The sequence below is a fragment of the Podarcis melisellensis genome, assembly GCF_964234715.1.
Source record: "Podarcis melisellensis genome assembly, chromosome: 8".
Lineage (NCBI taxonomy): Eukaryota > Metazoa > Chordata > Lepidosauria > Squamata > Lacertidae > Podarcis > Podarcis melisellensis.
The window spans coordinates 88,050,284-88,077,576 of record NC_138540.1 but is presented as its reverse complement, the minus strand read 5'-3'; the positions used below and the strand labels follow the sequence as shown (position 1 = coordinate 88,077,576).

Here is a 27,293-nt window from a genome sequence, read left to right as displayed (position 1 = left end):
TATTATTCTATGACTTAGAGAGATATTTCTGACATACTGTAAAACAATTTTCTTGCTGTGCAATGGGAACATATTGTTGTTGTTGGCATCTGTCTGTCTTGAGAGACAACGGAGTGCGCCTCTGGGGGTGAAGTCAAACTGCTGTGTTAGCAGCACTGAAATGACTTCCCCAGGGTGCAAACCTGGGCAGTGTGCCTGGCGGTCCTGGTCTGCCCAGACGACAAGACCCCCCCCCCTTAGCCTTGCTCGTGGGGTCCAAAGGAAAGCAGAGCAGTGCGTTTGGCACCAGTTTGGCTGCAGGAGTTGCCGGAAGGAGGAGTACAAAGTGCCATTCCAACTGTCTTTTGAGGAAATCCAGCAAAATGTTAACACTACACAGCAGGGACAAAAAGACTTCATTAAATGGTCAAACAAAAATCTCCCCTTTCCAGGTTTTGCACCCTCTCGAAAAGGCCGGCCTCACTGGGGAGGTCAATCTGCAGCCTCAGATCAATTACAGTGGTACCTCAGGTTAAGAACTTACCGTATTTTTCGCCCTATAGGATGCACTTTTCCCCCTTCAAAAATGAAAGGGAAATCTGTGTGCGTCCTATGGGGCGAATGCAGGCTTTCGCTGAAGCTTGGAGAGCGAGAGGGGTCGGTGCGCACCGACCCCTCTTGCTCTCCAGGCTTCAGGAAGCTATCAGCAAGCCTGGGGAGCCCGCAAGGAGTTCCTGCAGGGCTCCCTAGGCTGCGGATGGCAGCCTGCTGCCCGGAGCATGGGGCGCACTGAAGCAGAGTGTCCCGCGCTTTGGGCAGATATCCACAGCCTGCTGGCCAGAGCGCGGGGCGTGCTGAAGCAGATATCCACAGCCTAGGGAGCCCTGCGGGAGTACCCACAGGGCTCCCTAGGCTGCGGATAGCAGCCTGCTGCCCGGAGCGTGGGGGGGGGATAATTTCTTTTCTCTTTATTCCCCCCCCCAAAAAAAACTAGGTGCGTCCTATGGGCCGGTGTATCCTATAGGGCGGAAAATACGGTAATTCGTTCTGGAGGTCCATTCTTAACCTGAAACTGTTCTTAACCTGAGGTACCACTTTAGCTAATGGGGCCTCCTGCTGCTGCCGCACCGCGCCATTTCTGTTCTCATCCTGAAGCAAAGTTCTTAACCCGCGATACTATTTCTGGGTTAGCAGAGTATGTAACCTGAAGCGTCTGTAACCTGAAGCGTCTGTAACCCGAGGTACCGCTGTACAACCCCCCGTTGCATTTAAATCCATAAGTATCAGCAGCCATTCAATTCCCCCCTTGCTACAGAGGAAGCCATGCAAACTGTACCAAAATGAAGAACTTTAACTCCCAGAATAACTTCAGCAGCAATCTTCACGGCTGGGCAGTCTTTAATGGGATGCACAAAGCCGAGTCCCAATACATTTAAGCAACTAAAGACAGATTCCCACCCAGTTTCCAGAGATTGGGGCGGGGGGGGGGGAGGTTAAGTTCAGAGCTAACGCTTTTTTCACTTTTGCCACCTCTGCAAAGGGACCTACATGTTTGCTGAAGGAGAGGAGAAGGTCAAATTACTCTCCAAGGACCCCCCCCCCCACTAGCCACATCCACCAACCTTAACCTAGGTCAAATTCCCTTTATCTCCCTGCCTTGTTTAATTAGTCAGCCATAAACCAACACTTTTTCACGGCCCTGGATAAGCAGAGGAGTAGAGCGAGCACGCCTACGTCCACTAGCACACACCAGCACACACCCAGCCGTTAAGATCTTGCCACTGGCTGAAAATATAACCACCACCTTAAAAATAAAAAAAGACAGAGAGAGAGAGAGAGAGAGAGAGAGAGAGAGGGAAACTGGAAGAGACTGACAAAACTAGTTTCTTCAGGATCAGATATAAACTGGTTCTGTGGTGCAGCTTTTTAAAAAGAAGTTGGAACACTGTGTATGAGTTACAACAACAGCGTCAACACACAGGCATTGTGCGAAAAGGAGTCTAAGACCATCTGCGGAGATAAACCCCTACTGGGCATGCAACCATAATATTTTAGAAACATTTGCGGGCCCCTGAAATTAACATGCTCGCAACACCTTAGGGAACTGCTTTAGAGCAAGGAGGAACATGGGGGCCCCTGGATCTGTGCTTCCCTGTCTACAAGAATCAGCAGTGGATTTCCAGGGATCAGGTGGGATCTTTCACAGTTCTATGGAGACTGATTATGGGACCTTCCACACAAAAAGCATATAGTCTACACCTAGAGATATGAAAACACTCTTCTGGGATAAGTGAAATGCTATTATTATTATTAGTAGTAGTAGTAGTAGTAGTATACTGTCCTATATCCGCAGGTTTCTGGGCGGCTCGCAAGATAAAATCACAATATAAAAACACAAAATACAAAATCAAGATAAAAACAAAAAGGGCACTGGATGTCAATCAGCCAAAGGCCTGGTTAACGAGGAATGTTTTTGCCTGGTAAACAAGGTTTTACTCATTGAAAAAAACGTGCTGCCCAAAGACTTTTATGCAAGAATCTACAACATCAGCATGCAAATTCCTGTGTCTGCTATGTAAATATAAATGAAATTCAAGATCCATTTCTAGATCCAGAGATGCTGCCATCGTCACAAGAAAAAATTGCCACAGTTGTTATATTAATAAATGGACACAAGAAATGAATAGAGTGCTTACTTTTTAACCATTTACACTTTGAATTGATTCAGGCACGAGCATCTGAAAAGAACTGTAAAGGTAAAGGGACCCCTGACCGTTAGGTCCAGTCGTGACCGACTCTGGGGTTGTGGCGCTCATCTTGCTTTATTGGCCGAGGGAGCCGGCGTACAGCTTCCGGGTCATGTGTCCAGCATGACTAAGCCGCTTCTGGCGAACCAGAGCAGCGCACGGAAATGCTGTTTACCTTCCCACCGGAGCAGTACCTATTTATCTACTTGCACTTTGACATGCTTTCGAACTGCTAGGTGGGCAGGAGCAGGGACCGAGCAACGGGAGCTCACCCCGTCACAGGGATTCGAACCGCCAACCTTCTGATCGGCAAGCCGTAGGCTCGGTGGTTTAACCTACAGCGCCACCCGCGTCCCGTTTGAAAAGAACTGTAGTAGATCTCAATTCACTTTTGACCCCCCTCCATCTGAAATGCCATGCCTGGTCTTGCACTGAATGTAGTATTGCCACTCTAAGTTTGGCTGATGAAATATGATGTTTACAATCCATTAAACTTGAGTTCTTTGAATGGTTTAGAGGTGGCACTGGAGGACAGAAGGGCTCAGTGCCTTTAACAGATATGTGGCAGGCAGAAATTAAACAGGGCAAGCCTTTTCTAGTATGAAACAATTATAGGAAAAGTGTCACTGGCTGACATTCTGTTGAGTTGTGTGACTCCAGATTTATTTTGGGGCACTCCACCCCACCTGCAAACGAGGGTACAAAATTGCACATGACATAAAGTCTTCTTTAGTGAGTACAGCAGAGGGCCCAATCCACATACAGTATGTGGCCCCAGCCAAAATCCTGTTTGCAGCAAAGTGAAAGGGGAAGCTTCAGTTACTGGGTTGCTGTTGGTCAGGTTTCCACAGGAAAGCCTAAGGCAACAATGGGTTTTCCAAAAAAATCTGAAATTGAAAAATTGATGGAAAGATTTCTTCGGCAAATCTGCATAGGGTAATTTTCCAATGCCCTAGAGCAATGGTTTCCAGTTGGTGGTCTGTGTACCCCAGAGGTCTGCGTAACCCACCCAGGGGGGGTCCATGGCACCATTCACACAACAAATACCACAATAGAGGTATCAACATTTAAAAAGGTAGGGGGTCCATAGCTTGGCTTTTCAAAAACAGGGGGTTTACAGTACTTAGCTAACTGGGAACCACTGCCTGATAGTTATCTTATTCAGCATGCTTATTCTCCTTGTAATTCTTTTTTTAAAAGAGGCTACAAATTTAAAAACTGTTAAGCTTGCCATTTGGCATTCCATCATTGCTAATTATTTTATGAAATGGAAATTCTCCCACAGAAACCTTTCTGCCCCACATCCCTGGGTGCAGGCACCAGACAACCCTCAGAGAGCATCTTGCACCTGCCTTCCGCTTGCAGCCTGAGGAGTTCACTAGCTGTTCTGCTTCCAGCACAAGACTCTTCTTCCACAGTGAAGCGACTTTGTGCAGCTGTAATGCTATGCCACCCCAAAGTGGCAGCAGCGTGCAAAATTCTCAGGGCAGTTCAACACAGCGTACAAAATGGTACAAGGCAGAAGTTGCTCGGCTTTAGCTTCTGAGCACATTCCTGCTATCCAATCCCCACACCTATCGCCAGCTGAAGCACAGCAAATACAAGAACACTAGTCATTGTAGTCCATGCACAGGTAACCTCGAGGCTAGATTATGGCAATGTGCTCCATGTGGGGCTGCCCTAGGGTCTGGTTTGGAAACTCCAGCTCTCGTTCTCTGAGGCCAAACTGCTGATGGGGATACCAGGTCAAGAACATGTGGTCATTAAAGCATCTGAAACTGTCTGCCCATCTACTACCAGGTCAGCTTGAAGGTTCTTGTATTAATCTGCAAAGCTATTAACAAATTATGTCCTGGGTATCTCAGGGAGCGCCCGAATCCTTATATCCCAGCTCGATCACTAAGGTCATCTGCAGGAACCACCAGCCATCTCCCCAGCCACTCTGGGACAGCTTACAGCACATAAAAAACCGTAAAACATCAGACATTAAAAATTTCCTGATACAGGGCTGCCTTCAGATGTCTTCTAAAAGTCAGATAGTTGTTTCCTCCTTGACATCTGATGGGATGGTGTTCCACAAGGCGGGCACCACCACCAAGAAGGCCCTCTGCCTGGTTCCCAGCAACCTCACTTCTCACAGGGAGGGAACCACCAGAAGGCCCTTGGCGCTGGACCTCAGTGTCCGGGCTGAATGATGGAGGTGGAGACACTCCTTCAGGTATACTGGGCCAAGGCCGTTTAGGGCTTTAAAGGTCAGCACCAACACTTTGAATTGTGCTCGGAAATGTACTGGGTACGCAACAATGAACAGGTGCCAAACGCAAATACGGTATTAGGTAAGCTTGGATGTTTCAACATGTTTAGATTTGTTTAGTAAACACAAGTAAAACAAACATGCTAAATTAGATCACACATGGGCATCAGGAAAAAATTCCAATAGAAATTTCCCAGAAAACCCACAGCTACCAAGCATCAGCAGGCAGCTGCCTATGCTTGCAACACTACCCCGCCATTAGCACCCTGCTCAGCCAGTCCCCTTTTTTGGGCTCAATAGTGGAATTTTCATTCTTAGCAGAGGCCTATTCAAGAGCAGCAGCATTTATGCACCACACTGCTGCAGGCAAAGCATGGGGGGAAGGGAGAAAGCAAGAGAACGCTCAGCCCTTGGTAGGCAGGGAATGAAAGCTGCAAATTGCATATAAATAGCTGCATGCAACAATTCTCATCTTGAGGTCTGCAAAGCCAGGACTGTGCTATGAGCCTTGGGAATGCCTCTCCTAGTGTGGAACCCAAAAACCTGGAGCCAGGGACCCCCACTTTCTTAGGAACTCTCTCTGCCAAAGCTGAAGGGTGGGTTCTTGCTACTACAAACATGCGTGTACCTCCAAAGCCCTCTGTGGTCCCCAAATTCTCTTTCTCCCATCCCTCCTCTTGCTACATCATCTCACCTAAGACATTCAGGAGTCCAGCCTCACCACTCCAAGTCGCCTGAAGGTCTACTTTTCCTTTGGCTGCCTCTGATGCCACAAGCTCCCTCACAGAATACCTCGCCATTGCTTCCCCAATTCCTTCTCAAGACCCACCTTTTGCACGAAGCTCTTGGCAGAACCCCTCCATCTCCATACCCCACGGTAACTAGGCTTACCTACACAGAACTGAAATAAACGTACACGCTCCCTTCTGGCCCCAACTCCATTTCCCTCCCCTTTCTCCATTTAATTGTAAACTCCTTGGAGCAACCACACACTTGAGTTTTGCAATGCTGATAAATTGAGTCTGGTCATGAGCAAACTGGGCCAAGGGATAGGTTTATACCCAAAGGCACTTTGAAGTTTGCACTGTTATTCTTGGGGCCTTTAATCTCCACAGCCCTTTCCTAGGCCCACAGGCTTAGAGGTACAGGAGCAGTTCACCAACTCTTATCACGAAGCCTCACCCATTTGGCCACAGCCTCCCCGCCTCCCCAGCCTTACAGGCCGCAGTCGACTGGGCGGTGCAGACGTCCAACTCAAGATTATTTGACCGTGAAGGTAGGCTACATCCTGCCCTTCCCTGCCCTCAACCTCTAGGCAACCATTTCAGAAATGGGTGGGCAACTCTGTTGTTAAAAATGCAATAAGCCATTTCAGAAAGAGAGAGAGAGAGAGAGAGAGAGAGAGAGAGAGAGGGAGGGAGGGAGGGAGGAGTAAACCCACAACACTAGATTTCCATTCTAAAAAGTTTTCTCCGGAAGCTTTTTTGCAAGAGAGAAAATTCTGCACAAAATTGAAATTAAATGCACAAAGAAAGAGACCACCCTGAAAATAGAGCCTCTCCCTTTTCGCTGAGTTGAGCAGCTTCCACCAGAAGCCAATGCCCTGCTTAAACACACTGTTTTTTGGGGGGGGTAAGGGGAGAGCCTGGCGTCCCCCTCGCTCGCCCAGCACGGACAGGGATCCCACCCTTCCTGAAAGTGCCCCGTGGGGGAGGGTGAGCAACTGGCCAGCAAGTTCACTTACCTCCACCATCGCTGTACTTCCTGAAAAGTCAGCCGCAGGGTGCTGGAGAGGAATAAATCACACGGCAGAGGAGAGGGTGGGGGAGAGAACGATTCTCATCCGGAAGAGGAGATTGGGTTTTTCTTCTCTGCCCAGGAGAGGAGAGTCAGTTGGTTTCCCTGACTAGGAGACACTTGATCCGGGCAGGGACGCACACACTCCCTTCTTCGCTCGCTCGGCTGCTTACACACAAGTTTCCTGACGTTGCAAGGCTAGAAGCTCCACCCCTCCCTTCCCAGCACTCTGAACTGGGTGAAAGGAGGGGAAAGGCAGCAGCACTGCCCTCGCTGGAGGAGGGAGGCAGCGGCACCCAAAGAGGAAGAGGAGGAAGATGGGAAAAGGCGAAGGAAACTTTGGGGCTAGCCTGGTGCCGTTTTGGGCCTCTGGATGAATGCAAAGGGAAGGGGCCAAGATTATTTGTGGGGAAGGGTCCCCCTTGACAGCAGAATCATTTGTAAAATGAGCTTCAAAAGCCTCTTGGTTTTAAGGGTGTGGAATGGCGACCCAGGAAAGGAAATATGAAGAGAAAACACTCTGTACATGCTCAGAAGTAAACACTATAATAATAATAATACAGTGGTACCTCAGGTTACAGATGCTTCAGGTTACAGAAGCTTCAGGTTACAGACTCCGCTAACCCAGAAATAGTACCTTGGGTTAAGAACTTTGCTTCAGGTTGAGAACAGAAATCGCGTGGCGGTGGCAGTGGGAGGCCCCATTAGCTAAAGTGGTGCCTCAGGTTAAGAACAGTTTCAGGTTAAGAACAGACCTCCAAAACGAATTAAGTACTTAACCCGAGGTACCACTGTAATAATAATTTATTATTTATACCCCGCCCATCTGGCTGGGCCTCCCCAGCCACTCTTGGCGGCTTCCAACAAAGCATTAAAATACAGTGGTCTGTTAAACATTAAAATCTTCCCTAAACAGGGTTGCCTTCAGATGTCTTCTAAAAGTCTGGCAGTTGTTTTTCTCTTTGACACCTGAAGGGCGCCACCACCGAGAAGGCCCTCTGCCTGGTTCCCTGTAACTTGGCTTCTCGCAGCAAGGGATCCGCCAGAAGGCCCTCGGAACTGGAACTCAGCTTCCAGGCAGAATGATGGGGGTGGAGACGTTCCTTCAGGTATACTACAAGTGCAAACTTTAAGACTGAGGGCGTAAAGTCGCTTTCAGTTCACCCTTCTGGGGGGAAAAGAGACTAATGAATAAAAATGATGTGCCCAGAGCCCGAGCCCAACATTTGGGTCTAGTGCGATGGAACGCCAGTGAGGTTTAGCTCAGATTAGGCTCCGTTGCAGAGTGGGAAAGGTGGGAGCCCTCACACCCTGGGCATTTGAATACTTCACAGCCTAGGACCCTCATACCTATGGGACCGCCTCTCCTTGTATGCCCCACGGAGAGCCTCAAGGTCCATAAATAGCAACACCCTAGTGGTCCCAGGAAGTCAGATTAGCCTCAACCAGAGCCAGGGCCTTCTCAACACTGGCTCTGGCCTGGTGGAACGCTCTGTCTCATGAGACCAGGGCCCTGCGGGATCTGATTTCTTTCTGCAGGGGCTGTAAGACAGAATTGTTCCACCTGGCCTTTGGCTTAGAATCAGTTTGATTCCCTCCCCCCTCTTTCTTTTTCCTTTCTCCTCCTGTGAAGAGGCTGCATCCTAATGTTTTAATGTTGTATCTTAATCTTGTTTTTTAAATTGTATTTTAATCAACATGTTTTTATTATTGGTTGTTAGCCGCCCTGAGCTCGGTCTTGGCTGGGGAGGGCGGGGTATAAATAAAAGTGTTATTATTACTATTATTATCTGTGGGAGAGACTGGGATGTGCAGATGTGCAAACAGGAAATGCAGATGTGCAAATGGCAGAGCCGTTCCCAAATGACACACTCAAGCTCAGTCTCCCCCCCCCCATCTCACCCCTTACTATGGCGCTTGAAATGTCAAAATGCCGTTCACTGGACTGAGCACACATTTCGCACTCAATGCCCGTTACCAAACAAGGTGGGAAAGACACAGCTATCTAGAAAATCACCTGTCCTCATCAATTGCCTCATCGATAGTCCCTAGATTACAGGGGCAGAACACCCCAGGACCCTGCCAACTATACAGTCACTTGATCTTTGTACACCTTTCTATGAACGTGGAGTTTCGATCAAGAGGCACTTCCTTTTTCCTCCAGCTGTTATCTCCAGGGGCGAGTTGGCACCTTTTCCCAGGACACAAAAGGGCCTGCCTGTTTCTACTCTTTGCTCCCCACCATCTTAAAACATAATCTCCCTCCTCCTTTACTTATATTAATTCAAATGGACACAAATCTACAGCAATCTCCCACATCTTGGGAAGCTGGTAACCCTACTCTGCTCTGGGACATAGATCCAACAGAACGGGGACTTTGGACCCTCCCAGCCTCTCACAGTTTCACTTGGCTGGGTTACCAATACTAGGACTGAAAGTTATCAGAGGCAAGGAAAGGAGCGGCCTGAAGTTCATGGAATCGAAGAAACCAAAGCCAAGGGAAAATATGCCAGTCAGTGTACACACACACACAGGGGGGGGGGGGGAGAGATAGAATAGGAAATCCTACCTTTCAAGTTACAAGTTTCCAATTTTAAGCTTGTAACTGTTTTCAGAGATACAATATTAAAGAACCCACCTCAACTTTTTGGCTTCCGGCCACTTAGGAAGCAATTAACACAAGCCACAGAAAATCAGAATGGGTTCTATCTAGCAAGGAGATGGGCATTATCACTGAGAGATATGAAACCTGAGATTCAGAAGCCAGGTAGAGTAAATGAGCTTTTATTTTATTTTTTAAAATGGAACCCCTGGGCTATGCACAATGTCCAGGGCAATGGGTTTTAAGTACAGTGGTACCTCGGGTTAAGTACTTAATTCGTCCTGGAGGTCCGTTCTTAACATGAAACTGTTCTTAACCTGAAGCACCACTTTAGCTAATGGGGCCTCCTGCTGCCACCGCACCGCCGGAGCACGATTTCTGTTCTCATCCTGAAGCAAAGTTCTTAACCCGAGGTACTATTTCTGTAACCTGAAGCATATGTAACCTGAAGCATCTGTAACCTGAGGTACCATTGTAGGCAGAAACATTCATCTTTAGCAAAGGAATCATTCTTTTTAGCACTACTTCGCCAATGCCTTTAAAGAGTTTGAGATATATCCTGCGGAGGACAGTAACATGGTCTCTAGGCTCAAAGGAACATGAAACGTGTACTGTGATCTGTTCACCATCCGGCTAACGGCTCTTCCCTGGGGGGTGTCCTCTCATATCCCTACTGGGGGGAGAGGCCAAGTTCTTGGCCTGCTGTGGACCGGACACCAGAACTTTCTGCACGTGTTAGAAATGCACAGGCACTTTTTACCCACACAGAACAAATGAGGTTTTATGGTACAAACAACTTATCCAGATTTCCTAAGAGGCACAAATTCCCCTAAGCCCCAGCCTGTGCCTTGAGATGTATCAGGGTTTCAAAGGATTTCCCTGCTCGGCTTCCTCCACCCCACCACCCCCGTAATGACTCCAGGCTCCTATGATTTCCTTGTTATTGTTTCTTCTGGCAGCTCTTCCATCTGCCAGATTCTGGTTGTGTTCGAGCCTGTTGGCATGCCATGATCTTGCAGGAGAGAAAGGGGTTAACTGAAAGAGGGACCGGAGCCAGAAGGGAGAAAAGCACACAGAGGTTTCTGCCTGCAGCCAATGAGGCGGCAGCGTTTGAAACAAGGACGGCCAATCAGGAGCCGCACCTGGTGGTTTAACATCAAAAGGGAAAGGGGGGTTCAGGGAAAAGGACAACATAGTGGTAGATCCTGAGGTGCCCATCTAGGAACATCCTTGCACCACAGAGGAGTGCAATTCAAAAGAAGAAAGCACTCAGGTGTTCCCCATCACCAAGGAAAGAATGCCATTTATTCCTTGCAGATCCAAGGCCTCATCCCATGTGCAATTCAGGAGGCAAGTCCACGAGCTGCTTAGATAGCAACATAAGCTCAAAACACTGGTTTAGATCTCCAGATGGCAATAATAATAATAATAATAATAATAATAATAATAATAATAATAATAATAGATGGGTGTGGGTGTCTGTCCGTCCATCTGTCTGTCCTGCAGCTCCCTTGTCTCTGGGTCAGCTATGCCCTTTAGCCAGAGTTGTCTGGGTCCTTGACTTAATGATAATAATAACAATAATAATAATTTATTATTTGTACCCCGCCCATCTGGCTGGGTTTCCCCAGCCACTCTGGGCGGCTTCCAACAAAGACCAAAAATATACTAAAATGTCCCACGTTAAAAACTTCCCTTATACTCCTCTACTCCCCTTACTCCACACAAAGTGGCAGAAACTGTTTAGGGCTTTAAAGGTGAACAACATCACCTTGATTTGTTCAAAGAATGCACAATGTCGATGTTAAAATTCTCTCTCTCTGTTTGTGTACACCCACCCACCCAACCTACCCCACCCTTCATCAATTGCTCTCAGGTTGCTTCACAAGATAAATGCAATTTTTAAAAATTTCTCAGCAATCATTACAACCACCCCATAAAGGGAGTCGGCATCCCCTGCAATGTTGTGTATGACCAGTATTCCAGCTCTGACCTGAATCAAGAGGTTGGGTACAACAGGTCTCTGTCTGGAAAGAGCAAGTCTGAGGCAAGGAATATCCAAGCGATTCCAGTTTTGCACCATTGCACAGCAGAGGAAATGCACAACCTCAAAAGCATCTGCAAGGATGAGCCATTCAGGTAAGTGGCCAATTAACAGCTGTTGGATTCCAGGCATGGGCAAGGAGTTCCCCCAGCTAATTTTTAATTGCCCCATAGAAAGTATACGGGCAAGGGAGACTTAAGGGACACACCCATCATCTTCATAACCGGGATCTTCCTTGTCAAAGCTAAACACTAGATCACACTGGCTCAACCCTATCCGGTCACTGGTATCCAAGCAACCAGCCTAATTTGGCTCAGTGGCTTCCGTCCCGTTCATCAGGACAATTCTGAGTGGAGCAATTTACCTGTGGAGACTGACAAAGACCCTTTTCTTAGCCACTAACCCTGCTCCATTTCCACTGAGTGGGCAGCCACAAGAGCTGGCTTACGAAGCAGGCTGAAACGACCAACTCTAAACAGGTACGTTAACCTTTTGCACTCTAAAAACACAGGTGCTTTGTCAGCTGAAACTTTAGGGGGGTTGGGTCGGCATTCTGATCTTCCAACTCAGGCCTCCAAATTGCAAGCAACACGATGACTCAACTTCTAGTCATCAACACTGCGAGGGGCTGAAACCAGCAGGTTTCCTGGTCCTCCTCCTGACAGGTGCAAGTCTCAGGCAGCTCACAGGCCAACTCACCAGGGCTGAGTCAACTAGGTTCTGCATAGCACAGAGGTTTTCAACCTTTTTGAGTCCACGGCTCCCTTAACCAACTACCGTATTTTTCGCTCTATAAGACGCACCTAGTTTTTGGAGGAGGAAAACAAGAAAAAAAATATTCTGAATCTCAGAAGCCAGAACAGCAAGAGGGATCGCTGCGCAGTGAAAGCAGCAATCCCTCTTGCTGTTCTGGCTTCTGGGAAAGCTGCGCAGACTGCATTCGCTCCATAAGACGCACACACATTTCCACTTACTTTTTGGGAGGGAAAAAGTGAGTCTTATGGAGCAAAAAATACGGTACATTCTTTCTGCGGCACCCCAGGAGCCCAGTTATGTCACCCCTTGCCTGCAGAGCTGGCAGTCTCTCACCCTTTTTCAAAAGCCCTCCCTTGTGGAGTGTTCCCTCAGCCTCCATTCCTCTCCCCTTGGGAGTCTCTGAGCTCCCCCCCCCCCGCCTCAAAGAGAGGTGTCTCCCAGAGGCACCATTCGCCTGCGGAGCTTATAGCCAGCGCTGCTGCAATAAACAGCTGTGCAAGCCTTTGGGAGGCAGAGACGCGACGGAGTGAAGGAAAGAGGGACAGATGCCAGTGTTGCCCACAGCACCCCTGACCATCATTCAAGGCACCCCAGGGTGCCACGGCACACTGGCTGAAAACCACTGGCACAGCACTTCCTGATCCTTCCCTGAATCCTCTGATCCAAACTCTCCTGCAAACTCACTCAGCTCTACTCCTTCTCCAAAAGGTCCAACAAAAAAATGCCATTTACACAACACACAATTCCAAATGAGGCGAAATCCAAATTTAACCTAATGTTAGGAGTTTGGTGAAGTAGGCTGCATGCCAGACCCCCTCTAATCCCTGGATCCCTCAAGTGCTGAAAGCTAATCAAGCCTTCTAATTCCGAAAATAGCCAGGATGGCTTCCCGGTGAGGTGATGGGGGGTTAAGGGGCTGAATGTGAGACAGCAAATGGGCTGGGGCCCCTCCCTTAACCGACCAAGCCAGAGTTTGGAGTAGAGAGTTTTGCAGTGATACGATCTAGAAGTAAAGCAGCAAGCTAGACAGAGAGTCAGAGCAACGTTTGAGAGCAAGCTTTGATTTCTGCTTGAATCCAAGGCTGCAAGATGGGAGAAGCAAGGCTCCCCCTTGGTGTGTTAATGCTCTGAACCCCTCCATCGCAGGTCCAGGTAAAGACACCACAGTCCCTGCTGTACCCCATTTCCAAAAGGAAACATGAACCCTGGGTAAGTGCCTGGGACCCCTGCTCTCGTGCACTGGGATGGAGCACGAGAATGAGCTTCGTGTTCTTGCCACGAATCAAGAAGCAACCGATTTGACCCCAAGGACTGCTCCAGTTCTCTTCCAAGTTGTGCAGTAGCTAATTCCCTACTGCACAAGAATCGCAGGAAAAGGCACAGGGGCCCTTAGCGATGGCAGAAAGGGCAAGGAGGAAGGATTTCGCTTTGGGCTCGTTTGAGCTCACTGCACAGGCATTTGGAAGCTTACACAGTACCAAGGAAGGTCATTCCGGAAGGCCTCTTGTGTTTTAAAAGGGCTTCCACCCTTAGGTCTCTTTATACATTGGGCTTAATTAGAATGTTCTCACTGAAGACGGTTCTAATTAAACCCAAAACAATTAGGAGCTGTTAGGACCAGTCAGAGAAGCAAGTAGCCGAAAGATGCGTCATGCCACACAAGTGTGTTCCTCCAGTCAAATGAGGGACACAAAATCAAAGCACTTTTTGCCAGCAAGAAACTGGACTTTGCCTCTGAAGCAGGTTCTGTTCAAGGACAAGTCAAGGTCAGCTTCCAAGTTGTTGTTGTTGTTGTTAGAAAAAAACAAAACACAGTGACAATTCACCTCCTACAAGGTCATGCCAACCTGGACAAAACTCCCAACGGCAACGTTAAGATTTTTCTAAGCGATAAAGCAATCACAGATGGAATCAAAGTCCCTTTTCATTTACGTATAATCAATCTTAGTCTCTCGATGGCTTCCAAGAGGAATTTGCTGTAATGATGATTTTAATGCAGTCTGGCAGCAGACCATACCGCTAAGCACTAATTGTGTTGGGGGTGCGCGCGAAATCTATCCTTTCACTGGACAACACGGAGGTTGTGGGTTTTTTCTTTCCCCCTCCCGACCTCCCGAGAAAGATTCTGTTCTCAGAGTGATACCAAGTCCCTAAGGGTCTCCACCAGCGGAAATGAGATTGAAACCAAGTCCTACCTTCCTCGTGGGATGGGCGTGAAATGGCGACCTTTGCATTTTCAGAGACTACTGCCTGCAATTGTGCTCATGTAGTGGGTATAGAAACCCCTTCAACTGGTACAGGGCTGGTGCCCAGCAGCCATTTCTGGATCTCTTTGAGACTGTATTAGCTATCTCATGAGCTTGTTTCCTTTTCCCTTATTTGTACGCTGTTGCGTCTTCGGCCTAGCGATAGTGATGTTTGCTCATTTTTAATACTATTACGAGCCACTTCAAGCTCAACCTGATATTTTGGGAAAGCTAAATACAAATAGTAAACCTAAACAAAACAGGAACAGTTAAAAATGAACAGCAGAAACCATTCAACCCTGTCGAGCTGGGTCATGCAGCGAAAGCATTTCAGGACATGGAAAGATCACTGGCAGGGATGGAGGGAAGAATGTTCAGAAAACAGATTTTTCCCCCTGCAGGTTGTTTGCAGGCCTCCTAAGCTTAATTTAGTCTCTCCAGCTGTTCCCCTACCAGCTTTGCTGTGCAAGAGCTCTCCGTTTAGCTGGCCTCCTCTCGCTGCTTGAGCAGATAAACTGAAAGACCTGCCTGAAAGCAATTCAGGCAGACGCAGCAGCAGCCTGCCTAGGTGGGTCTTCGCGGAGCCTGCTCAAACCCAAACCAGTGTTCGAAATTAGCCAGGCGCCGGGCACATTTTTGCACCTGGTTATCAGTCACTTGCGACCGAGTGAAGGTGCCTGGATGCCAGGATTTAGCCTGACATCTCCACTCCCTGGAGGTGCCTGCCTGGAGATCCTTGGATCTAGACTGTTTTCACACGCTAATACCACAGCATTATTTATCCGTTATATTATATCTGCACAATCAGAATCAATTTCAGGAACCAAAAATTCATTCTCTGTGCAGCCTGAGCAGGAGCAGTGAACAACGCTATAGTTAATTGTTATCGCTTGCCTTGCCTTGCCTTACCCCACCCCACTGCCCTGCTCACAGTTGTGAAAAATATTCTTGCGTTATGAATGGTCCATGTCACCATTAAGAAAAAGAAGTCAGAATAAGCCAATACAGTGGTACCTCAGTTTACAAACTTTATCTGTTCCGGAAGTCTGTTCTTAAACCAAAACGGTTCATAAACCGAGGTGCGCTTTCCCTAATGAGGCCTCCCGCCGCCGGTGCCCTTCCACCATTCGGATTCCGTTCTTAGACCGACGTAAAGTTCTCAAACCAAGACACTATTTCTGGTTTTGCAGAGTTTGTAAACCAAATCGTTCTTAAACCAGACTGTTCTTAAACCGAGGTACCACTGTCCCTGGATCAAGGGACTTTTCTTCTTTAAGTTCTCAAAGGCCTTAACCTAACTCAAGGTTGTCATCTGAACTAGACAGATGTTTTACTGATAATTAATCACAGTCAGTCCATCATTTGAAAAATAAGCCTTGAGAGCTGTCTTGCCCCAAAATGGCAACTAGACATTCCATTTTAGCGACTGTAACCTTGTTTTACAGAGCCATTTGGCTCCAACTCATATATCTGAGTTTCTAACACTGACCCAAACTGGAAAACATTGTGATGAAAAGGAAATATATCCAAACTAAATGTGTCTTTCATAAACATGGCAAACAGTCATCCGGCACCGGATCAGGTAAGACCGGGGAAAGCAGCGCATTTCTAATAAAAAATTAAAGAGATTTGAAATTAACCATTTAAAAATGGAAAAGCGCCAGCCATCTGCAAGCCTGTTCCTTTGAAAAATCTCAGGATTTCGTATGAAATAAATCGACACAGACTTAAAAAACAAAGAAAGAAACCTTGCATAATGAATTCACACATAAAAGCCAAGATGTGAAAGAGTGATTAGCTGCAGCCCAGATCTCAGGGCACATGAGGAGCTTTGCGGTGATGCTTCAAAACATACCCCTGGTTCAAGATGATCGCGGGGGGGGGGGGGATGAATAAGGGTGAAGGGGAAGCACCATATATGTGGCCTTCACACAGCTTCTCTGAAACGCAGCTTGTTTCGAGTCAACCATAGATGGTGAACCCAGAAATGAACTATCGCAGGATCAAAGTACAGAATTATTATTATTATTATGCACACGGGTGGCGGATGGGACGTGGGTGGCGCTGTGGGTTAAACCACAGAGCCTAGGGCTTGCCGATCAGAAGGTCAGCGGTTTGAATCCCCACGACGGGGTGTGCTCGGTCCCTGCTCCTGCCAACCTAGCAGTTTGAAAGCACGTCAGAGTACAAGTAGATAAATAGGTACTGCTCCGGCGGGAAGGTAAACGGCGTTTCCGTGCGCTGCTCTGGTTCACCAGAAGTGGTTTAGTCATGCTGGCCACATGACCCAGAAGCTGTACGCCGGCTCCCTTGGCCAGTAAAGCCATATGAGCGCCACAACCCCAGAGTCGGTCACGACTGGACCTAATGGTTAGGGGTCCCTTTACCTTTACCTATTATGCACACAAGAGCTTCGTGTGAACCATTGTCTCCACCCCAAAACTCAAGACATATATCACCTTTTCTGAAAACCTGCCACTCATTCTGACTGCATCCAAGGCCTGAAGGAGGAATTACGTCTCAACCTCTAAAGGCATCCAAGGGCTGCAGCCACAACTTTCCAAATACTTTGTCCCTCCGCTAAGACCCCTTGACAGAAGTCCTCTCGCTGATCTTTTCATAGAATGGTGTCATTACGCTTCTCCCGCTTCTCCCAGGCGTCCACCACACATCGCACATCTGTTTTTAATCAGCCAAACAGAAATATTTGTGATGGGAAAGCCGGCACATCGTGCAGGGGGGAAGTCAGAGATAAAGGCTTCCCTGTGACATTAACGAGCAGAGGCTGAAGCTTCACAGGCCTGGGCTTCCTCACATTCCTCAAGCGACTTCCTACCCAATTCTACAAAGATATACTTGACACCAAAGGATTCCAAAGTGCTCATTAATAAAGAACATCACAACCCGTCAGAGCCACCCCCGACAGGAAAGTAAAAATTAAAAGGGTTTAAAGGCGTTATCTTGGCTCCCCTCACCCACACAACTGTTTGCATATGGCAGGAATAGCGAAACCGTGGCTCTCCAGATATTGTTGGACTACCATTCTCATTAGCCAGAGCCGCTGGATGGGAGCTACTGGGAGTCCAACAATACCTGGAGAGCCACGCCTGGTATTTGTCATTCCATGTTATGGTGGGGGGTGGGGTGGAAGGAGGTCAAAAGCAAGTCCTGAACAGAGATGCAATTCAATTCATGCATCTGTGGGCCTGATGAACCTGGGCAACTAGCCTGCCTGCTCTTGAGGTGGGATTGCTGAAGATGCCAGTGAATCCACAATGCCTTGCTGGTCCACTTGCCCTTAGGTTTGTTTAAGTCGTATCTGCAAGATGTAAAAAAGGGAGTCCTCATTACCAGTGATGTTAAATTCTCGAGAATAATCTTTTGGAGAATATTCTCGATTAATGAGAATATTAGAGAATTTTCATTTAAAATAGGAGAATATTCATTTTAAATATAATTTTAACGCACTGAAAATGATATAATTAGTTAATATACATGTTTATTCATGGGTAAACTTGTTCAGGTGGCAACCAAACACTGTAATGATACTTCTATTCAATGAGGCAATGCAGTGAATTCACATTTTTTGATTTTTTGCACCAAACTTGAAATTGAAAATTCAACGTGAATGTCTCATGTTAATCACTAAGCCTGCCACTAACCCGTATACTTAACATCAACTTTGCATTCTAATTATGTTGTCAACTGCCAATGGTGAATGACACAATGCCCAGTAATGTAACTAGATAAAAAAAATATATTATTCATTACTTAACTGGCAATATCACAGCTTGACTTAATATTTGCTAGATTGTTTTAATGTGGGTTGTAAAGCTGGTTCTTACATTAGAATTTACAGTTTGTGGAGAATATTCTATGGAGAATTTTCTAGCAGAGAATACCTTCGCATCCTGCTTACAAGACCTCTCCTACCAGCTCTCTAGGCCAGTACAGTGATACTTCGGGTTAAGTACTTAATTCGTTCCAGAGGTCCGTTCTTAACCTGAAACTGTTCTTAACCTGAAGCACCACTTTACCTAATGTGGTCTCCTGCTGCTGCTGCGCTGCCAGAGCACGATTTCTGTTCTCATCCTGAAGCAATTAACCCAAGTTACTATTTCTGGGTTAGCGGAGTCTGTAACCTGAAGCGTATGTAACCTGAAGCGCATGTAATCTGAGGTACCACTGTAGTCTTCAACCTTTTCAAACCCAGGCCTCCACCTTTGAATGGTACTGGTGCTCCTGTTGCAACCCACCTGACCCAGTAGGGCAGCGGTTCTCAACCTGTGGGTCCCCAGATGTTGTTGGACTACAACTCCCATCATCCCTAGCTAGCAAGGCCAGAGCTCAGGGATGATGGGAGTTGCAGTCCAACTACATCTGGGGACCCACAGGTTGAGAACCACTACAGTAGGGAGTCCAAACATACCAGCTGAAGATTGTTAAACTATGGAACTCGCTTGCACAGGAGACAGTGATGGGCGCCAACCTAGATGGCTCTGAAAGATTGAGACAAATGATGAGGAGGGGTATTGATAGCTATTTGCCATGATGACTATGCTCTGCCTTCACAGTTCGAGCTTTCAAATAGCAATTGCTGGAAACCACAGGAAGGGAAAAGGCTCTTGTGCTCGGGTTCTGCTTACCATGAGCATTTTGTCAGCCAATGTGAGAACAGGATAACGGACTGGATGGGCCATTGGTCTGATCCAGTGGGCTCTTGTGATGTAAGATCAGAGCTCTAGAAGAAATTATTGCTTCCCGCAGGCCAGAACATGCCTGATATATCCTCAAATATAGTTCGAACTGAAATAGTGATTTGCACCCGGCTCCCTGTGAGCTTCAAGGTTCAGCAGGCTCTGCCCATTCAAGCCCACTGGCCTCAAAAGCAGTCCCTCCTCTCTTACCAGCGGAAACTCTTTCCCCTGTAACCAGATAAGCGTGTGCAAAGTGACCTATGAAATCCCTCACATCTGCTGCCAGGAGAGTGACTCTCTATTAGTCATATTTGAGAACTATCAGACACTAAGAGTCTGGCTGCCAGCTTCACTCAAGAGGCACTGAAATATTCTGCCCCAGAGCTTTTGCCATCAGGACGCCAGAGAGAGACCTCGGAAAAGCCAAGCTCAGAATGGGTCTGTGCCAAACTGGACTTCTGGACATCGCTGGTCCAGCTAAATGCACTCACTTCCCTCCCTCTCAAAGAGCCAGGCACCCTCTGATTTCATCCCTCTCTCTAGGGCAGGGGTCAGCAAACATTTTCAGCAGGGGGCCGGTCTACCGTCCCTCAGACCATTTGGTGGGCTGGACTATATTTTTTTTGGGGGGGTGGACGAAATCCTATGCCCCACAAATAACCCAGAGATGCATTTTAAATAAAAGCACACATTCTGTCATGTAAAAACACCAGGCAGGCCCCACAAATAACTCAGAGATGAATTTTAAATAAAAGCACACATTCTGCTCATGTAAAAAGACGCTGATTCCCGGACCGTCCACAGGCCAGATTTAGAAGGCGTTTGGGCCGGATACGGGCCCCGGGCCTTAGTTTGCCTACCCATGCTCTAGGGATTAGCATGCCCAGAAGGCAAATGGGTAGATGCAGGCATTAAACAAGGAGGGAGGGCAACAAGAGGTCTATCATCTCTCAGCACATACACAAGCCTCTGCATGGACTGCAGCTCTGAGAGATGCAGGAGGCCCCGGCCAATTGCAGTCAGCGCCTGAGCAGCCTTCAAAGGAAAGAGGGGCATAGGAGGGAGGCAGGGGGACCAGCAGGCATGCCAGGAATGCAGAGAGATCTGACACAGGCCTCTCCAGCTATCCCACCTCAAGAGCAGGCCGGCCGCTGCACTCTGGGAACCCAGCGCTTCAGCAGTCACGTGGCCTCCAGGACCAGTCTATGGCATTTTATAATAATTAATTAATTAATTAATTAATAATAAATTTATACCCCACCCATCTGGCTGGGTTTCCCCAGCCACTCTGGGAGGCTTCCCACAAAATATTAAAATACAGTGGTACCTCGGGTTACAGACGCTTCAGGTTACAGACTCTGCTAAACCAGAAATATTACCTCCGGTTAAGAACTTTGCTTCAGGATGAGAACAGAAATCGTGCTCCAGCGGCGCGGCAGCAGCAGGAAGCCCAATTAGCTAAAATGGTGCTTCAGATTAAGAACAGTTTCAGGTTAAGAACAGACCTCCAGAACGAGTTAAGTACTTAACCCGAGGTACCACTGTACAATAGTCTGTTAAACATTAAAAGCTTCCCTAAACAGGGCTGCCTTCAGATGTCTTCTAAAAGTCTGGTAGTTGTTTTTCTCTGACATCTGGTGGGAGGGAGTTCCACAGGGCGGGCGCCACTACAGTGGTACCTCAGGTTACATACACTTCAGGTTACATACGCTTCAGGTTACAGACTCCGCTAACCTAGAAGCAGTACCTCGGGTTTAGAACTTTGCTTTGGGATGAGAACAGAAATCGTGCTCCAGCGGTGCGGCAGCAACAGCAGGAGGCCCCATTAGCTAAAGTGGTGCTTCAGGTTAAGAACAGTTTCAGGTTAAGAACGGACTTCCGGAACGAATTAAGTACTTAACCCAAGGTACCACTGTACCAAGAAGGCCCTCTGCCTGGTTCCCTGTAACTTGGCTTCATGCAGCAAGGAAACTACCAGAAGGCGGTTCTTAGGGGGCTTGAGTGGGACAGAGCGCATCATTTAAAACACAGAATGCGATCCAGCTGTTTTGAGGCAGCATGGAAATGAAAACCCAACACTGCGCCCTGGGTCAAGTCCCTCTCTTTCACTCGGCCACCCAAAATTTACCACTGGAGGTGACCATCTCACCTTGCCTTGTGGTGGAGACACCAGGCTCAAAGCCTTCCCTGGGGCCACAGGAACTGGGAGGGAAGGCTGAACCACAGAAATGCTGGTCCAGCCCTCCACCCACAAACAGCAGTGGTGCTGTCAGGTTAGACAAGCCAGACAGGAAGTTGCATTGTACACAGTCAGGCCGCTGGTCCAGTTAAATCTGCATTGTCTACACACCGCTTGGCATCAGCAGTCCAGGGTTTCAGCCTGACCCAGCCCTGCTGGAAAATGTTGAGGGTGGAAGCCGGGATCTTCTGCCAGTGAGCAGTGGCCCAGGGAGGAATATTTGAAGACAAGGGAAATATGCAAGGAAAACTCACTCCCCCGCCCCTTTACAGGGGTTTACTGTTTTGCTTTGAATGGCCAAAGAGGTGGTCTGAAGGCGCCTGGTGTCTGAATAGCAGACCTCCCTATAGGAGGTCTCCCATATAGGCCACCCTGTGCACTCCCCAGAGGAAAGGGAAGATGTGGATGTTTAAGGAATCACAGTCCTCAGCAGATTCCTCCCACCACCTCCAGAAATCCCAGTTGCGATGGGCTTTTAAAAGGGGGGGGTATGTCCTTTCCCCATTTTGCACAACGCCCTCAGGTGCAGAACCATAAATGTCACAGGGCTTGTGGCGGCAGCAGCTCTTCCGCAAGCGATTACTATTTGGTGGTAATTAAGCTGCTAGTTGATTGAGCAAGACCCTTAATTAGCTCTTTACATCGTTACCAAAATTACAGCATATTTTCCCTGCTAAAAACACACACGTGGGATGGGAGGGAAGGACAGTTTGGTGGAACTCACAGCAATTGCTACTAATCTTCATTAGCGGGAAGTATACCCATTACTTAAAAAATATCTAAGTGAGTCTAAGGGGAAGGTTCTGCTGCTAAACAACTCCTCCCTTTCCTCGCCTGTTGCTCATCTCAACCACAATGGCGCTGGGACAACTTCTCCACTAGAGAATGGCACCTCCCCACTACAGAAAATCTAGGAAGTGTCAGCTCTTCCCTATTTTCCTCTGTAAAGTAGGTGTCAATATATATTTAAAAGATGTAGCCTAATACTTGAGCATTTTCTCTCTCCCCCATCCCACAAAGCTCTGCAAGTCTCAGCCAACTCCTGTAGAATTACTTAAAGGCAGATCTGTAGGGAAATGGATGAATCTAATTGATTTATCAAGCTTTTCTGTGTGTGTGTGTGTGTGTTTTGTGCTAGTTTAACTAAGATTCGTTTTATTAATCACAACCTTTCCTTTCTGTGACACATCATTCCATCTTGCTTGCTTCAGAGCCAGGAACTACGATACCAGCTATTTATAATGCGAATAATTTAAAACTAATTCCTACCCATTAAAGTAATTCTTGACAATTGCCTTGTCATTTTCACTCTAAATACTCCGAGTTCCCTCCTGCAAGGCTGGCTATGTCAGAAAGAGTCTGCCAGAGTTTGCTCATTCAAACATGTCCCCAACATTCAAAACCCTCATTACTTTTCAAAGCACAATGTAAACAAAGGAAGGGAAACACAGAAAGGAGGCAACAACTGAACCATCTCAAGCACAGGAAAATTCCTAGGAACTCTGTGCACTCCAGCAGTGGATTAGCATGAAGCTGAGAGCGAGGAAGTTTCTGGAATTTCCAGAGACTTCCTAGATATCTGGATTAAGAGCAAGAGGTGCAAACAAGCAGCACTATTAGGACCACACACAATTCACAAGTTTATATTGTATATATAGTAAAAGCTATGGTTTTCCCAGTAGTGATGTATGGAAGTGAGAGCTGGACCATCAAGAAGGCTGATCGCCGAAGAATTGATGCTTTTGAATTCTGGTGCTGGAGGAGACTCTGGAGAGTCCCATGGACTGCAAGAAGATCAAACCTCTCCATTCTGAAGGAAATCAGCTCTGAGCGCTCACTGGAAGGACAGATCCTGAATCTGAGGCTCCAATACTTTGGCCACCTCATGAGAAGAGAAGACTCCCTGGAAAAGACCCTGATGCTGGGAAAGATGGAGGGCACAAGGAGAAGGGGATGACAGAGGACGAGATGGTTGGACAGTGTTCTTGAAGCTACCAGCATGAGTTTGACCAAACTGCGGGAGGCAGTGGAAGACAGGAGTGCCTGGCGTGCTCTGGTCCATGGGGTCACGAAGAGGCGGACACAACTAAACAACAACAACAACATATATCCCAATCTTCTCCTCTGATGAGCTCAAGGTGGCGTACACAATTCTGCCCCATCTCATTTAATCCCCACCTTCTGAGGTAGCGTAGGCTGAGAAGCAGTGACTGGCCTAAGGTCACACCCAATGAGTGTCATGGCTGAATGGGGGGTTACAGATAGGTAGCTGTGTTGGTCTGCCATATTCAAAACAAAAAAAATTCCTTCCAGTAGCACCTTAAAGACCAACTAAGTTCGTTCTTGGTATGAGCTTTCGTGTGCATGCACACTTCTTCAGAAGTGTGCATGGCCTCCCAGATCCTAGTCCAACCACTGTACCACACTGGCCCTCTGGTTCACTTGCATATGTAGCTCACTCATGTGTGAGGCTCTTGCCCTGGGCCTAACCATGAAGCCACACACCTGGAAGAGGTACCTTGCTTCGGCGATTGGGCCTCTGCTCTTCTCTTTCTCCACCAGACTCGAAAATTCCGTTTAACAGGCTGACGGATTACACACCTCTCCCTGTCGGACTCCCATCTGCAAGATGAGACAATCGTTGCATTCCACCCCGTGCCTGTATGCAGATAGCACCACATAGGAGAATAAAGTTTCCCAAACACATGTCTTTGGTTCTCTGGGGCAAAGCCAAGGAGAAAAGGTCAAGGATGTAGTAATGCTGGCAAGTTCACCATGGGCACGCAGACCTCTGTGGCAGGAACGTGAAAGGGGGGATGGGAGGCAACTGGCATGGTAAAATAAACGAGGAACATGAAGATATATGCAGCAGACTAATCACATGAGAGGGGCGCTGTGGGTTAAACCACTGTGCTGCTTGGGTTTGCCAATTGAAAGGTCGGCTGTTCGAATCCCCGCAACGGGGTGAGCTCCAGTTGTTTGGTCCCTGCTCCTGCCAACCTAGCAGTTCAAAAGCACGCAGTGCAAGTAGATAAATAGGTACCGCTCCGGTGGGAAGGTAAACATCGTTTCCATGCGCTGCTCTGGTTCGCCAGAAGCGGCTTAGTCATGCTGGCCACATGACCCGAAAGCTGTACGCCGGCTCCCTCGGCCTGTAAAGCGAGATGAGCGCCGCAACCCCAGAGTCGTTCACGACTAGACTTAACTGTCATGGGTCCCTTTACCTTTACCTTTCATCACATGAGAGGGAGGTTTGAGCTTCCTTTTCCTCTGCAGTTCCTGGGCTTAAGTGTGCATCTCTCAGATGCTATTGGCTCGAAGAGCAGGAGTCCCCCCCCCCTGCAGCATTTTATTTCCAAGAGCAGCTTGCACAAGAGATGGTGCTTCAATCACTGGTGAAGTGGAGGAGGGGAAATGCAGAGAAGTGCAGATCCTTCTGTGCGTTTATCTTCAGCGGTGGCTGAACAACTCCAGGCACGCCTGGAAGAAGCGGACCATTTGGATCCCTTCCAGTCGGGATTCAGGCCTCATCATGGGACTGAAACTGCCTTGGTCGCGCTGGTTGATGATCTCCGGCAGGCTAGGGACAAAGGTGAGAACTGTTTCCTAGTTCTGCTGGATCTCTCAGCGGCGTTTGATACTATCGACCATAACATCCTTCTGGACTGTCTTGAGGGGCTGGGAGCTGGGGGCACTGTCATACAGTGGTTCCGCTCCTTCCTCCTGGGCCGTGTTCAGAAAGTGGGGGGGGGGATGAGTGTTCAGACCCCTGGGCTCTCACTTGTGGGGTGCCTCAGGGTTCTGTCCTCTCCCCCATGCTTTTCAACATTTACATGCAGCCGCTGGGAGAGATCACCAGGGGATTTGGGCTGGGTGTTCATCAGTATGCAGGTGATACCCAGCTCTACCTCTCTTTTAAATCAGAACCAGTGAAGGCGGTGAAGCTCCTGTGTGAGTGTCTGGAGGCGGTTGGAGGATGGATGGCGGCTAACAGATTGAGGTTGAATCCTGACCAGACAGAAGTACTGTTTTTAGGGGACAGGAGGCGAGCAGGTGTGGAGGATTCCCTGGTCCTGAATGGGGTAACTGTGCCCCTGAAGGACCAGGTGCGCAGCCTGGGAGTCATTTTGGACTCACAGCTGTCCATGGAGGCACTGGTCAAATCTGTGTCCAGGGCAGCTGTTTACCAGCTCAATCTGGTACGTAGGCTGAGACCCTATCTGCCTGCAGACTGTCTCGCCAGAGTGGTGCATGCTCTGGTTATCTCCCGCTTGGACCACTGCAATGCACTCTACGTGGGGCTACCTTTGAAGGTGACTCGGAAACTACAACTAATCCAGAATGCGGCAGCTAGATTGGTGACTGGGGGCGGCCGCCGAGACCATATAACACCGGTCTTGAAAGACCTACATTGGCTCCCAGTACGTTTCCGAGCACAATTCAAAGTGTTGGTGCTGACCTTTAAAGCCCTAAACGGCCTTGGTCCAGTATACCTGAAGGAGCGTCTCCACCCCCATCGTTCTGCCCGGACGCTGAGGTCCAGCGCCGAGGGCCTTCTGGCGGTTCCCTCATTGCGAGAAGCAAAGCTACAAGGAACCAGGCAGAGGGCCTTCTCGGTGGTGGCGCCTGCCCTGTGGAACGCCCTTCCAGCAGATGTCAAAGCGATAAACAACTACCTGACATTCCGATGACATCTTAAGGCAGCCCTGTTCAGAGAAGCTTTTAACGTGTGATATTTTACTGTATTTTTGGTTTCTATGGAAGCCGCCCAGAGTGGTTGGGGAGGCCCAGCCAGATGGGCGGGGTATAAATAATAAATTATTATTATTATTATTAGAGCAGGAGCAATGAACTCACCTGCACAAGCACTACAGTTACTGGGAAGCAAATAAAGAGATAATGAAACTTTCCAGTTTAATTGCGCGACAGACAGACAAATTAGCATAAAAGCAGCCTGAGAATGAAGACAACAATCACAAAGAGGTCGGGTCCATTCCTTTTATCTGATGCAGCTCCTAACTTCACACCAGCATTTCAAACAGTAGTAATTATTCGGAAGATGGTCTGCAATTGCAGTTAAAAACTAGAGACTGAAATTCAGCTGGCTGAGTATCTTTTGTTAAAGCTCAAGGTGTTGTACAAGTTGACCCGATTCAGCCAGAAGTCAACACCTCTGAGATCAGTGGCGCTCCCTCCCAGGGAATCACGCTCAGGAATGCAGCTGTGCTGATTCTAATAAACTGGGCCTTCTGCTCAGTGCTCTTGCTCTGTGGGTGTAAGCAAAATAATAGATCAACACAGCTGTCTGTCTTTTTGGAATCTTCTTAAGGGAACGGAGGCTGCCCTGCGCTTCCCCAATTACCAGAACACCACAGCTATTTCAAGGAGCCAACTCAAAAGGGTTAAAGAACAACAAGGTGAGGAATATGAGAAGGGTGGGATTATGGAAGTCTAAGGCCCTGAGAGCTGGGGGTTCCTGCCCCCCTAATATCCTCTCTGCAGCAGCCCTAGTTCTGAAATCTCCCATTAAAGCCACATAAAGGGAGCAGGTGCCAGCAAAAAGCAGAGGTTTTCTTCCTTGGAGGAGAGCAAAGCAGCACAAAGATATTTTTTCCCCAATGCGGGTGCACAAATGCTGCTGCTGAGCTGTGTTTGGGACTTAGGCAGCAGCCTGCCTCACTGGGCCCATACAAGAGAATTAGCTATCTGGGATTAGCCAAATCAGCAAAGCGTTCAGAAATTGCCTCTCTTTTCTTTCCTGAATGAGTGTGTTCCCATTAAGCCTGGAGAGAAAAGGAGGGGGAGAGGGAGGGAGGGAGGAAGAAGAGCACAGTTAAGGCAGCACACTTCCATCTTAACAATTATGGAAACCTTGGAGAAAAGCAAGGCCCAAATCCTGAGCAAAGCCTTGCGCAGGCTGGGAGAACTGCCG

At 48.0% G+C, this 27,293-nt stretch overlaps 1 protein-coding gene across 6 annotated transcripts in view; it reads right to left on the bottom strand.

Moving 5' to 3' along the window:
- PAK4 (p21 (RAC1) activated kinase 4) overlaps positions 1 to 27,293 on the bottom strand; it is an 81,133-nt gene that overhangs the window by 43,244 nt on the left and 10,596 nt on the right. For 2 of the 6 annotated variants that reach the window (XM_081922005.1, XM_081922010.1), the window contains exon 1: positions 17,641 to 17,744. The exons of 3 other annotated variants lie outside the window; for them this stretch is intronic. The gene's annotated coding sequence lies outside the window, so the exon portion shown is untranslated. Of the gene's footprint in view, positions 1 to 6,724; positions 6,913 to 17,640; positions 17,745 to 27,293 lie in introns of those variants that run through there. One more of the 6 variants, XM_081922008.1, reaches the window with a different exon arrangement.